Source organism: Cygnus olor, chromosome 5 (assembly GCF_009769625.2).
Source record: "Cygnus olor isolate bCygOlo1 chromosome 5, bCygOlo1.pri.v2, whole genome shotgun sequence".
Lineage (NCBI taxonomy): Eukaryota > Metazoa > Chordata > Aves > Anseriformes > Anatidae > Cygnus > Cygnus olor.
Window position 1 is genome coordinate 48,214,002 of NC_049173.1, and position 13,926 is coordinate 48,227,927.

Genomic DNA, 13,926 nt, shown 5'->3' on the forward strand with positions numbered 1-13,926 from the left:
ACTAAATGCTGATAACAGCATGCTGGATGAGTTAGGGATTTTTTACAGTGTGGGTGAAAAGTTAAGTATGTGTAGCAACCATATGTGTCTGGCCAACTAAATCTAACCCTTCTCTTTAGAGGGCAAATTGATCACAGAGATGCAGAAGACAACACATGTTTGCAAAGGAATGTTTCAATGTAAAAGCATCATGTAATTTCATCAGTTAGTATGGCTGAATGAAAAATAAGTCCAAAAGGAAGTAGAATAACTCTAATTACATCCCAGACAAGTCAACATGTCACTGCCCCAACTTCCTGCAAAGGAGACTGCATCACCGGTGAAGGAATATCCAGTTCCATGTACAGATTCCTCAATAAACTAAAGAATAAAATAAAAGTTACCTGTTAAAATTTCTAAACTTAGACATCTGGTTTTATTAATTCCTTGTCAAATATCTTTGCTTGTATCTACTACACTACATCTTTGCTCACCTACAAGGAAACGCAAGATATGAACCAAACAAACAAACAAAAAAAAACCCTTCTAACTTAGAAGTCTGATTGGTCTCACTTTAAGAATCACAATAGTGCAAGACACAAGGAACTGGTAGGTTCTGACATCAATTTACTTTATAATTCTTAGAGAGCTACCTTCAGGCTGAAGTTCACCTGCGAACTTCTTAATTGTAACTGAAGGAAGTTCCAGTTTTTACTGATAGTGAAATAAAACTGATCTGGCACTGGAAAGTAATTGGTTATTTTATCATTTCTTCACATTACCTGGGAGATGATGCATGTTAACTGTTACTGACATTTCATGTACTGTGATGAATACATTTACTTTGGAGAAATCATGATTAAATATAATCAAATCAAATCAATCATCAAATATAATATTCCATAAAATTATTGATGGAGAGTAAGTGAGCTCTTAAGCATACTAAGGAAGTAAACTGGCACTTTATTTTTCAGTGTGTTTGGCTCTGATGTGAAAAAAAACAAGGGCTTGTATATGGTGTTAACACTTTTCCACTTCACATTGCTAATATTTCATAAAGCGTTTGAAAAGCAAAGGAGAATTAAAAAATGCTGTAAGATCAAAGCAAGCTGACTGCATTAGGAACCTAGATAAAAATGTAGATAGTCTGCAGACAATATGGGGAAATTTTGGTTTATAATTTCAAGGATTTTTCTCATGGGAAAAGTAACACTTTACTTTAAAAGAAAATAGGTAGTTAGAAGCACAACCTATTTGCTGTTTGATGTAACAATGTTATCTGCTCCTTGGGCTTTTTTTTGTTTCTGTTCAAGGCATAAAATAATTATTGGAGAGGGCTGTTTCATCTCCATAGAGTACAAAAGTCCTCTTGCTAATTGCCACATCAAATGACTAGAGGACCTCAATGGAAACCTTCAAATGACTGTGAAAAAATTCAGGCCATCACTAAATGCTGGGCACTTTTTTGTGTGTGTGATTTCCCATTGCAGATTAGGTTACTTGAGTGTGGGCTTATCACACAGGAAAGGCCTGGCTGCAGATTAGTTCTGCACCATTGCAGGTCTGTTATGCCAGCTTCATCCTTGACCAAATCGATGGCTAGCACCTTTATTGTATTTTTGTGATACGAAAGAACACTGGACTGTCCAGGCAACAAAAGAAGCAGCAGAAGGCCTACTGTGTTTCTAAAGTGTTACTTCTCTACTTTTTGTCATGCACCAGTGACATGAGTGCCAGGTCCCAGACTTTAACCTCACACAGAGTCAGAAAAAAAGCTGTCAGTCTCGGCTTGTTCAAAGACAATTCCTTTGTGAAGATCAGACTAAAGTGGCATGGTCCATATACTCACTAAAGCATGCCAAGGAGTCAGAAAGTCATAATCTGCCTTTGTACTTATTGCCATTCACATTTTCTTCCATAGCTGGTGCCCAATTACCAGTGCTGTAATTTTTTTCTATTGTTGGAGAGCTGTAAGAGTTTAGCTACCACTTATCCAATCGGGGTCATGACCTGATGTATTTAGGCTTTGCAAATATAAGTAACAGTTCCCTTATCAGTGTCACCAGGACTCTTTAACACTTAGCAAGCAGAAAGATAAATATACTTGGCAGATACAATTTGATCCATTGCTAAGCCTTCCATTTTACCAATGACCCATGGCACTCTGCCATTCAAGGGTATGTTAACTATTATAACCTTATACCCTTCAGTGCCGACTCAGAAATGGCCAACTTATGCTTGCAGGAAAGACTTATATGACAGCCTGTGAGCCTGGTCTATAACACAAGCTTTGGGAAGCTAGTGATGGTTCTGAGCTGGCTTACACAAGTCCTGCACTGGCCCAGTTTTAGCTGGTTTCCTCCTAACACCAGGACAAGAACTGGGCTCTGTCTCAGGCCAGTTAACTTTTGGGAGGTGGAAGCCAAAATACGGCTGATTTATGTGCTGTGATTAGAATCATCACTTCCTACTTCTTGACTTTCTTTGATTAACTGGCTAACTTATATTTTGTGTCAATGCTACTTTAAAACTCAGATATATCCTGAAAAGTTCTGATGGCTTTCTTTTGCTCTTACAGGTGCTTTCTAAGACCTGTGCCAGCCACAAGAGACATGGAAGTGCTATAAAGGCCTGGCTACAGGAGAGTGCTGCAGGAAGCCGGAGAGTGCAGATTGTGTATGCAGTGCTATACATTTCAGTACAAAGCAAACACATGCACTTACATATACCTGTACACAACACCTAAAATTGAAAGTATGTGGGTATCAGTTCTTTATATTTCGATCATCTCATTTATCCCTAGCCTCTAAATGGTGCTCATTTTTAGCGTTAAAATATTTTCAGGAGATAGTGTCTATGTTTCCATGGCTCCAGTCGCAATGACAGCTTCAATGTTTGAGAGCTGTGATGATAGCACTAATAAATACAAACCAAGTTTCTTTTTCATTGACATTTCCTAACAGTAAGGTTTGAAATAAACTTGGAGAATTTCAGTAAATCAAGAAGTTGAGGGAACATAATGCTTCAAAACTTGCGTGTCCCTTGTAGTGTAGCTACCTTACAGCAGCAGTTCTGAATCTGAAATTTGTGATATACAGTTTAAACCACAGAAATGTCAGCAAAATCACCCAAATCGTCTACGATCTTAACATCATAACACCATTTTAGAGTAGCAGCAGTGTTTAAACCAAAATCAACATACGCGGTAAGATTTATGTCACATTACTTGTTTACTTTAAGCCCTTTTAAACTTAAGTCCACCTACCCCTCTGGCAGTAAGTATTCTTAGCTCGGTTATGTTTAACAGGAACATTTATAGAGAAGGGCTGAAGATGCAGCATCAGATCTAGAGAAACACCTCTTTTAAGCAGAATAGGGCAAGAATTCAAGTGTGAACCAATAGTGTGAAAATCATATAATAAAATAATCAAGATAGGCTGGAGCTTTCTGCTTTCTTGAAAATGCATCTTGACTGACTAGAGGTCTGAAATTTTCAGGAATTAAGTTATTGCTTCTCCAACAGCTACTTGAGATAGCTATCTCTCATTTATCACAATGAAACTTCTAAATGATATTTTGAAATTTAAACATAAAGGAACTGAAATGCAGTTTCTTCTAAAGCAAGTAGGCATTGACTAGCCACTCCAAAGACTGCTTTACAAATATGTACCCATCTCTTCCTTACTCATTCTCACTGTACAGTTTCTTTGACTCTCACATTTGATTTTTATTAATGTCACCATAACCGCATGGATGATGAACTAGAAGAGTAATGAGAAAGATACTGTTCTGTCAACTCCTCAAGACCATTGCCGAATGTCTCTTAAGACTCCTGTCATGTCAAGACATTCAGCAATGAGGCAATGTTTTAGCCTGTAAGCAATAAGACAACTCTGTTACTACAGGAGAGCTGACTAGTTCAGAGGCCACCAGTAAGAATCTCTTCCCACTTCGAAAAAATACTGAAACTTTTACAGAAGCATGAGGTGAAAAGAGCTTTGCAGCAAGAGGGAGCAGAACATGAATTTCATATGCTAACCCATTTTTCCACATTGTTGTGTAGCACTGACATCTAATATGAAGAAATTCAATAGAATCCCACTGTCAACTACATTTGACTAGACATAACGCAACACTGGCAAATACCAGACCCAGGCCTTGCACTAATGATAGAGATTCTACACCTTAAGATGCCTTTTTAAAAATTACAGAGACTTCACACTCTGGTTTTAGTTATTTTGATCAAGTGTGCAATTTTTATGACCACTAAAATCATCTTCTATCAAAATATCCTCCATAAGTAAGTTATAATATGCTTTAGTTCTCTGAAGTACTTAGATGCTAGTTAGCTAATAGAATAGAGAAGATAACTTCTTTTAGGAAAACTAGAAGCAACCTAGTTCTTACACTGGAATCTTAACCTATCTGAGAGGATGGCCAAGACTCCTTATTCTTGTGAAATGGTTTAGCCAGAATTAACGGCTGCGTAACAGTAACAGTTCACTCATGTATGCAGTTGGGTCATGACTGAGTCTGCGTTTTAGTCATGATTAAAGCACATAGTCAACCTTTCCACTTGAACATATATCTGTGCACATAAAGGTTTGTTTGGCCTTCAGTCCCACGTCTGGAACTCATAGGTGAATTTATGCTCTTTAACATGGCAAGCTTCCCCATCCTGTCTCCCACATAAAAGATAAAAGCTTAAAATGACTACCTGGTCATTTTTGTACTCTGAATAACAAGGAAATGTTGTGTTACAATCTGTGCTTTCAGAACTGACTCTACCACTTTACCACTAATAATGCAGCATCAGCACTATTAATTCTAAGGCAGAGGTCAGGAGAAGTCATATTTCTTTTTTGATTGTTAGGAATTTCCTGGACAAAATGAAGAAGACAGAGGGAAAAAAAATTATTTGTATTTCCATAGCAACATCAGTTCAGGCTGATGAGACTTTCATCATCATTAAGCAGAGTTTTATCTCCCTTCCCAGTTTTAAAGGGACTTGCTAAACATTCTGTATAATCTTGGACAAAGACACTACACTAATAATATTCCTTTCCTCCTTTGAAAGGCTGTCTGTTGAGTTGTGAGGTTAGCACCCCTGCTTAAAATCAGCAGGTACAAGAGCACATCCATATATTACTTGACTTCTCCCTTTGTCTGCTCCTTTCCTCTTTTTTAATTTATTTTTTTAATTTTTTTTAACTTTTCATTTAACACAGTCCATTCTTCAAAATCTCTATGCACTAAGTAAGCATATTTTTAAATAGTTTCTAACCCAAGAGATAGTGATTTAGTGCTGGCCTTAGCCCTTGCAGTATGCAACAGGAGATTTGAAGGCTGAGTGGAATCTCTGAGGATACCAAAGTCTGTGCTTTGATGATTACAGTACAGACTTTGCAAACATGTCTTTACTGCTGGCCAGCTGAACTTCTAGATTCAGACTCTGTTAGCCTAGTCCCAAATTATAATAATATTATTGTTCAAGTAAATCTCTAGTTTAATTTTCTTAGAGTTCATATCCTTTGGAAGCACTTTATGGAAGCTTTCTTTTTAAGTGGCGGCTACATGGGACTTAAAGCAGATGATAAATTTTAATCTATCACTCTTATCTGGAGTTGAGATGCTCAGGAGAATTAGGAATTCTTTTTTGTTTTTTAATGATGTGTTAGGGCATGGAGTTTCCTGAACATTTAGCAAAGGGATGTCAGGGTGAAACAGCTGCACGTATTAAACTAGCAGGGAAATCCAACTCCTTTTCATCTCCTCAGTTATACAACTCTTTGTGAAATTATTCCACAGGGCAATGTGTGAATAACTGTTAACTAATGTATGATCAATTCCATTCTAAGCTAGTACAAATGGGACTGCCCGCATAGTGCTGACATAGGTGATAGAGCCAGCACTGAGAAAACACAGTGTCATAAATTGATTCGGGTTAAATGACCTGATTCTTAGCTAATTATTTTATAGTTCATTGACATTCAGCAAATGTGAGAACTGCAAACCTTGTAGCCTCAAGGTGCCATGAGATAGCTGTAAACAGAAAGTCTTTGATGCGACAAATGGTGTGTAGGGGCAGCTCCATACAGGCATTCTAACACAAAGGCTCAGTTACAGGACTACTGCCAAAATAAAAAATAAATCAAGCCATAATAGTTATTTTGATCCTGCCTGGAAAGCACTTATGTGAAAGAATCTGATGCACTGACCTTACCTTTGCCCATCAGTTCCTCGTCCCTACTCTAGTTACAGTTTAGAAGATGCTTACAGAAATTATAGAGAGAAATCAGCTCATAATTTATGTCAGTATAAAAAAAAAAAAAAGCACTTGTGGAAACACACATTGGATTCAAATATCACTTTGTAATTAGTAATAAAGATTAGAAATCTTCAGAAGTCCTGCAAAAACAATAATACAGCTAAAATAATACAACATGTTTACAAATACCCTTCACTCTCCTTTAAAAGCAGGCAGGATGCCATAATTGATAGTACACTTAAATAGGGTGGAGACAGGGGTACTGATGAAAATTGTTGATTTTAATCAGGTTTTAAATCAACAAGCAAGATGCGCTGATTTACAAGACTGTCTCTGATCTTATTCAGTATTTGTTTTTCATTGTTTTCCCATTTAAAAAGGTTGTTTCTTCAATGAGTGTCAAAGCCTGCTTTTCCTTTTTGTTTACCAGAAAGTTTCCCTGTGTCTCTTCATATTTATTTCAGAGTTTGCTTTGCCTAGTGTGTGTATTACTCATGCATTACTCATATCTATCAAACTGCATTTAGATGAGAATTTGAAACTAAACTAAACTAAATATACAAAACAATATTTATAGAAATAAGGAGGCCTAAATACAGAGGAGAACAAGACATGGTTTTACCAAGACAAGGCACTGATAGATTTCTTAGAGTAAGGAATAAGATTTGTACATATTAAACTAAATTAACATGCTACAGATCAGAATTTGAGATTTACTGTGTATTACCTCTCACATTCGATTCATGGATTGGGAGCAGAAGACCAACTTCCTTGCCTTCTCAGACCCTGAGAAGTTTCCGAAGTTAGAATCAACTTCTTACTGCACTAAACTAACCAAATAGACATAAATGAAAAAGTTTAACAGTGCCACAAACTCTGTTTAAAGAAGTTCACCCAGACACCAGTTTAATATTTTGGCATTTGTTAAAAGATCAGAAGAATTAATCCATTGTTGCCAGAGAAGCTGACATGACAAACTATCATTCTGCTGATCACTGATTAGAGGGTCTGACAATAGTTTTTTTTTTTAAAAAAAAAAAAAAAAAAAGATTGGGGTCCATTCATATACAGTTGTTATTTTTTATCCAAGTCCAGGCAATCCCAAGAATTTTATATCCTTTCCTTCCTCCTCTAAGCTGGAACAGTTCAAGATTGTTTTGTGATGTAGTTTAGGACATCCCTAGGATTAAGCATCTGTAATAAGGAATTCCTCAATTGTAAGTACTTAGAAAACCTTCAAACATTAAGTTATTGATTCACAGTGATTTCAAAATGTCAGTCAGACAGTGTTTTTCTAAGACCACCGAGGTTCTGAAACCAGGGCTTCTCCCACTCTTTGGAGGTTATCTCCCAGAAATATTAGGTTTGGGTTCATCCATCTAGATTCATGTTCATGTCAATGTGACTACCCATATCTAGAACTCAGAGTAGAAGGGATGACAAAATATGTAATGTTAAATTACCAGTGATGATTACCATTTGTTTATCTTAAGTTTATCCTTGGGAAAAAAAAATAAATTGAAAAATCATTTTGCCACAGTGATTAGGCTTGGAAGGGATGTCCACAGGAAATGGGATTTGTTGAGGAACAGACATGCATTTCTTACTAAATTTCACATTCAAAAATATATTAGGACTTGCAAATTCACAATTTTCCTGAATTAGAAGTAGAGGAAGAATGTGTTTTTTTTTCTTAGAAAATTTGCCTACACATCTTAAAATAGGATGAAATACAATCTGAAACAAGGTTCAAAGTTAAATACAATTTTAAACTTAGTTTTTATTTTCAAACATATGTATATAGGTATAAAAAGTAGATAATATTTTTTACTATTTCTTTTAAAGTTGTTTTAAATTTTTTTTCTCTTATTTCTCCTTTTCTTTCCCCTGCATTTTTTTTTCCAGCTGGAAAATGGTGAAGCATGAGGAAGAAGGGAAAAGTGCTTACTTTACAGACCAAAAATGAGTGAAAAACTGAGTACATCATAAAAAAAGAAAAAAAAAAAGGTGAAAGAAAGTTGGAAAGCATAGAAGGAAGCCTCTTTTCCTTTACTCCGGATTTCAGCTTCCTCATCTGTGTGGAAAATCCACTCAAACTGAACAGTGTTTAAAAGTGAAGGTTTATAATTTTTATAATTTTTTTGTTCATCATATGTAGTCAAAAATATTTTTATTTAAGTTGGTAAATCACATTTCCCAACTAATAAAATAAAAAACAGCTACACTAGAAATGTGTTGGCTGATTCCACTTCTAGCTTTGCCCATGGATAAATAGTTCAAAGGTTCTTCTGTTCAGATGCTTCATTTAAATTAACTTTCTGGGAATCTAGATTGGTAACGGTATCAACACAGAGAGTCAATTAATTCAAATATTATTTATTTTCAGTTTCCAAAAGTTCACTATAATGGAAGCTACTCCATATAATTGTACAGTTCAGTACTGCCAAGAGTGCGACAGCATCATTTCTGTCAATAGGGAATGTCACACTATTCAAGCTATTCACCTTTCCTATGCTAGTATAGAATTTTGCTTTCAATTTTGTGTCTGATCAATTAACCTTACTTTATTTACAAGTCCTAGTAATCAGAAGCACATGTATTTGCTCATTACTTCTGTGCAGCATCTTTTTACCATTCATGATGTTTTGTGAAAAAAAAAATGGAAAAATGTTTCTATTCTTATCTATTAAGAAATCATCTTCATCTTTTTTTTTTCTTCTTCTTTTTTAAAGAAATAATCCCCTCAGTAGCAACAAATGGATGTCTAGTATGTCTAGTAATAGATAAATTTTGTCGGTCACATGCTTGTTGGTCACAAAAACTAAGAATAATGTTTGAAGCAGAAATGTAAGCCCTAAAAATGAGTAAAATAGCATTTAATACAGACTTGGTAGCTTTCACACAAAATGAATATTCATTCTTAAAGGTCATGAGTCACTAGAAAATAGGTTTCAAACTATTATTTTGGAATGGGGTTTAAGCGGGGGTTAAGAAAAGACAATGAAGACCAGGAATTTGGTCTTGCTCTTGATCCCTTCAGTGATGTACGGGTTTCAGAAAATTTGTCAGTCTATTGGTAAGTAGTTGGCATAGGAGTCCTGTCATCAATCACTAGACTTTCTTTAGTTTAGACATAAATAGCGTAGGTGAGGGTTTAGTGTTGTTTATAAAGAATCCACAAAATCTTTTTTTAATCTGTTACTGACAGATGGAAATACCACAGCATTTTTTCAGGGCAAATTCAGTGCATGTTGCTTGAGACAGCTTAGAGTATAAAGTGCCAGCTAACTGGTCAAAACACAGTAAAATAGCACTTTTCATTAAATTCTTCAGTCCTGATATGGGAAGTAGGGTGGTCGGGAGCCTTGAATGCCAGGGGCTTGAGCTGGATATCTTCTGCCTTAAGAGATGGATGCCTCACGGAACTCTTCAAAACATGTAATGCTTTTGTGCCTCACCTTCAAAGCTTTTTCTAAAACTATAAAGCTTTGTCTTTCGTTCACCTCATTTCCTTAGTTTTCAAGGAAACTCTTCAGAGCATGCGGCTCTATTACGCACATGCATGCAGTGGGTTGACCTTGGCCAGCAGGCAGAGGCCCAACCAGCCACCCTCTCACTACCCTTCCTCAGCGGGACAGGCAGGGGGAGCAAATATGATGAAAAAGCTTGAAGGTAGAGATAAAGAGATGGAGGTTGCTCACTAGTTACTGTCACGGGCAAAACAGACTCGACTTGGGGAAAATTAATTTATTGCCAATGAAAAAATCTTTGGCTTTTTTGAGAAACAAAGACAAACATTGAACCATGCCTTTTCCCCACACCCTTTCTCACGCTTCACTCCTTCGTTCCCAACTTCTCTACCAGGGAATGGGGGCTGTGGTGGGTCTATAACAGCTCCTCTCCACCGCTCCTCATGGCTTTCCCCTGCTCCACCATAGGCCTCTCCATGGGCTGCAGGCCCGTGCTCTGCCATGGAGCCCCTCCTTCTCCTCCTCCTTCTCTGACCTTTTCCTTTGCCCTGTTGTTTCTATTTTCTCCCTCTTTCTCTGTCTGTTTAGTGTTTTTGCCCTTTCTTAAATATTTTTTCCCTGAGGCACCACCAGCTTGGCTGAAGGGCCTGCGCACCCAGGGGTGGGCAGAAAACAGGCAGCCATGTTCTCAAACTGTAGCCTACGTCCCTCGGATCACCATCCATCAAAACGGAACTCATTAAAGAGCTAAGGATGGTGTCATTAGCATTGTAAGTGATTTCACCACAAGATCATTGCTATTGGTCTATCACTAAACGCATTTGCTCATCACAGAACTGTAAAGGATACCCAGTGGCAACACAGTCAGCTTTGGACTTGCCACAAAGCTGCAAAAACTCAGAGGTGACTGGCTTTTGTGCTGGAGATCGCAGCATGGCAAAAAGCCACACAAGGTTTTGGGGCCTGGACCCATCTGATGGGATGGCCGTCGGTCCTGGGGCTGGGACAGGGGACAGAGCCAGAGTGAGTTAGTTGCATGGTGGGGCAGGTAGGCGTGGGCTTGTGGGCTGGAAGGCCCAGGCTCCTGGCCTGTGCAGGCCTGTCACTGAAAGCTGGTGCTTATTTTCAGAAATATAGAAAGATAGAAAGCCCAATTGTATCTTTTTTTTTTTTTTTTTTTTTTTTTTTTGTGGCGTTTCATGTTGCACTATGCTAAAGGACTGGATGGAAATAAAAATCCAAGTCCTGCCCAGTGTTAATTTACATTGATTTCATTGACAAAAGCGAGGTACTTAGTATTCCTACTAATACAGATCAGTGTTATATGATCACTGTATGCTTCTTGCTCTCAAGAGGGAGCAGGTTGATACATCATACCACTAGTTGCAGCCTCAGCTAATACATTTCTTCCCCAAATACAGCTTTTCAATGGCAAATGTAGATACCTTTTTGTTTGCCTTTTGACCTCTGAGCTTTTGAATCTTTCTCCAAGCTCTTTCTCCAATCACAGGGTCAAGAAGCTCATTTTTCAAAAGTCACAATAGTCGAGTTTCTTAGGAGTCTGATCTTCTCCAGGATAGAAACTTCAATTTATGGAAAACAGTATTGTAACTGTCATTCTGGCTGACGTCTTCCACTTCTATAACAGAACAAAAGAAAATCAATTACACTGACATACCCCCCTTGCAGGGTGAGACTGCGTAAGCTTTCTCAACAGGCATAGCAGATGTTTCTTGAAGACTGATTTGCTAAGCCTAGTTCTTTAGGTGGGGAAATTAGGCCTCTTTTCACAAATATTAAGTCTTCCTTTCCTCAGTTACAAATTGCAGTCATTCTGTGTTTCCAAGAGTAGTATGCTTTATCGTAAAGACACCTGCTAAATGCTGGACTAAAATCACTACTTTGCATATGGTCCACCAAGCAGTCTGCAGATGGTGACACACACCAAAAACCTCAGCAAAATGACACTGCATTAAGTGAAAAAATGTTTGTCCTTCTACACTATACCATCCTCCTCTGTCTTGAATTTGTACATCTAGATAAAGATATAATATTTGGTATTAGGGCTTAACTTTTGTAAAGGGTTTTAGCAGCCCACATTTTTAGAGAAGTATTCTACCAGGTCAGGGAAGGGCTTATTTTCTGAATGCCTAATATATATTTAAAGGCTGATAATAACACATGACAGCTCCAAGAATGTTATATAACTTATAGGGTGTCTATTAAAAAAAAAGAGACTTTGCCATTTAAAAAAAAAATAAAAAAAAAAAGAGGTAGAAGCCTGTGAGATTCCCACCATCTGGATGGAGTCTTTTTTCTTCCCAGATGAATTAGTTGTCAGGGGAGGAATTATTTTAGGCATCAAGTAACCCCTGATTGTGAGTGACAGACTAACACAAGAGCAGATGCAAGGTTACTGCTGCCTATCCATTATGTGGAAAGGAGACCCATGCATGTCCTACTTACTGTGCATACTGACTTGGGTTATTAAAAGAGTAACTAGAGGTGGGTCAGACCCAGAAGATAGCTCATACCACTCACAACAGATGTTCTTTCACAAGAGAGAAAGCAAACACTGGATGCTTTCTGGGGTTACTGTAGAAGGAGGTGTCTTCACTGCTTACAGCAAGTCACTACTTCAGATTCTCAACAGAAGCATAAAACCAACTTTTTCACTCAAAGAACAGTTATTTAGTAAGCTTTGTTAGGGTCTGAATTCTGCAGAAATCATGTCCTGGGATAACTTATTTGCAAGTCTCCTATGCTTACAAAATCTTGATAAATTCAGATAAATAGAATAACTGGAAATATTTTGAATGCATATTAATATAAAGATCAGTTTTTACCATCTCCTATTTCAGCTGCTGGAAGTTTTTCTTTATTTACGTAAATATGTTTTTCTGTAAATTCCCCTGTCCTTGCAGGCATTACAAGCCTATTAGGGGAATCTTTAGTAACATCTACTCAATAACATTATAGGTTTATTTAATATAAGCTATTTTCAGATATACAATGAAAGAGGCATTTTTATAGTAGAACTGTGTGAAATGCTGTCCAGAAATTTTTGTGCCACTTACCTTATTCTCTATGAATTCAAAATTCAAATCCTGTCCATCCAAATCCTTACCAAGGATGGATTAGTCCAATCCATTACCAATCCTTACCAATCTGGATTAGTCTCACATCTGAACCAATTTTTTAATTAGTGGACCCAAATTAAGCTGAGGCTGAAAATTCAAAAGTAAAGTGGTGGGCTGTGAAAAATTTTATAGTCTGAAAAGAAAAATAATGTTTTTAAGCAATGAACACTGCAAGCCACTATCCCACATTTTTCAAATCTAGTATAAAGAAAACAGATGGTCTAAATAAACACATATATGAAATAAATGTGTGTTAAATGCTATTGAGATCTGATCATTTGCTCTTTATAGATAATGTGATGAAACACAAGAAGGTTGTGGACAGTACTAGCTGAAAATAAAGAAATAAAAAACAGTGCCATCTTGTGGTAAGTAAAATGTTTTGATGAGAGAAAATCATTTTTTCACACGTAGTCAAAAGTCTAAGTGTTAGAATAAGGCTTTATAGAAATTGAAGTGGTGCCTTTTCCCTCCTCTGGGTTGGTTTCTTTGATGAGCGTATAAGTGCTGCTGTTAGAAAAACAGAAATATCTAGTTCCACCAACAAGATGTGAACAGTAGCTACATTAAGTTGAGTTTAAATGAACATACTCACATACAGCTCCTGATTGTGTTATCCTGTTTTACATCAGTCACTAGTCTATGTATTTGAATAACTGACACAGAAGACGATCAGTGCTTATGCCCAGTATGTCACTGCTGAAATGCTGTAATGCTGCAGCTCAGGATGGCTGTGCAACACTAAGACCATGCCACCTCTTAGGAAGATAACTTTCAAGAAACAAGGCGTATTTTCTGAGAACATGCTCTCTGAAGTTATGCAGTCTGCCCAGGCGAGTATGTACAGACGGCAATGGCATTGAGAGTATCAGAACAAGAACTTATCACCACCTTGCTCTAATTACTGATCCTACAGTATGACTAAAAATAAACCTGAAGCTTTATCAGGCAGAGTGACTTTAGCAAAATATTTCTAAGGCCTGACTAAGACTATTGAAATCAGCAGGATCTTTTGTCTTTGACCTAAATGGAACAAGACTTCAACCTAGAGTACACATACTTCTAACAT

At 37.2% G+C, this 13,926-nt stretch overlaps 1 long non-coding RNA gene across 1 annotated transcript; it reads right to left on the bottom strand.

The window, feature by feature from the left end:
• Positions 1–259: 259 nt before the first annotated feature.
• LOC121071539 lies at positions 260–12,923 on the bottom strand. The gene is made up of 4 exons (XR_005820680.1): positions 12,795–12,923; positions 11,163–11,356; positions 6,975–7,077; positions 260–360 (listed from the first exon to the last, which is right to left on the bottom strand). It is a non-coding gene; the product is annotated as an uncharacterized LOC121071539 (long non-coding RNA).
• Positions 12,924–13,926: the final 1,003 nt, after the last annotated feature.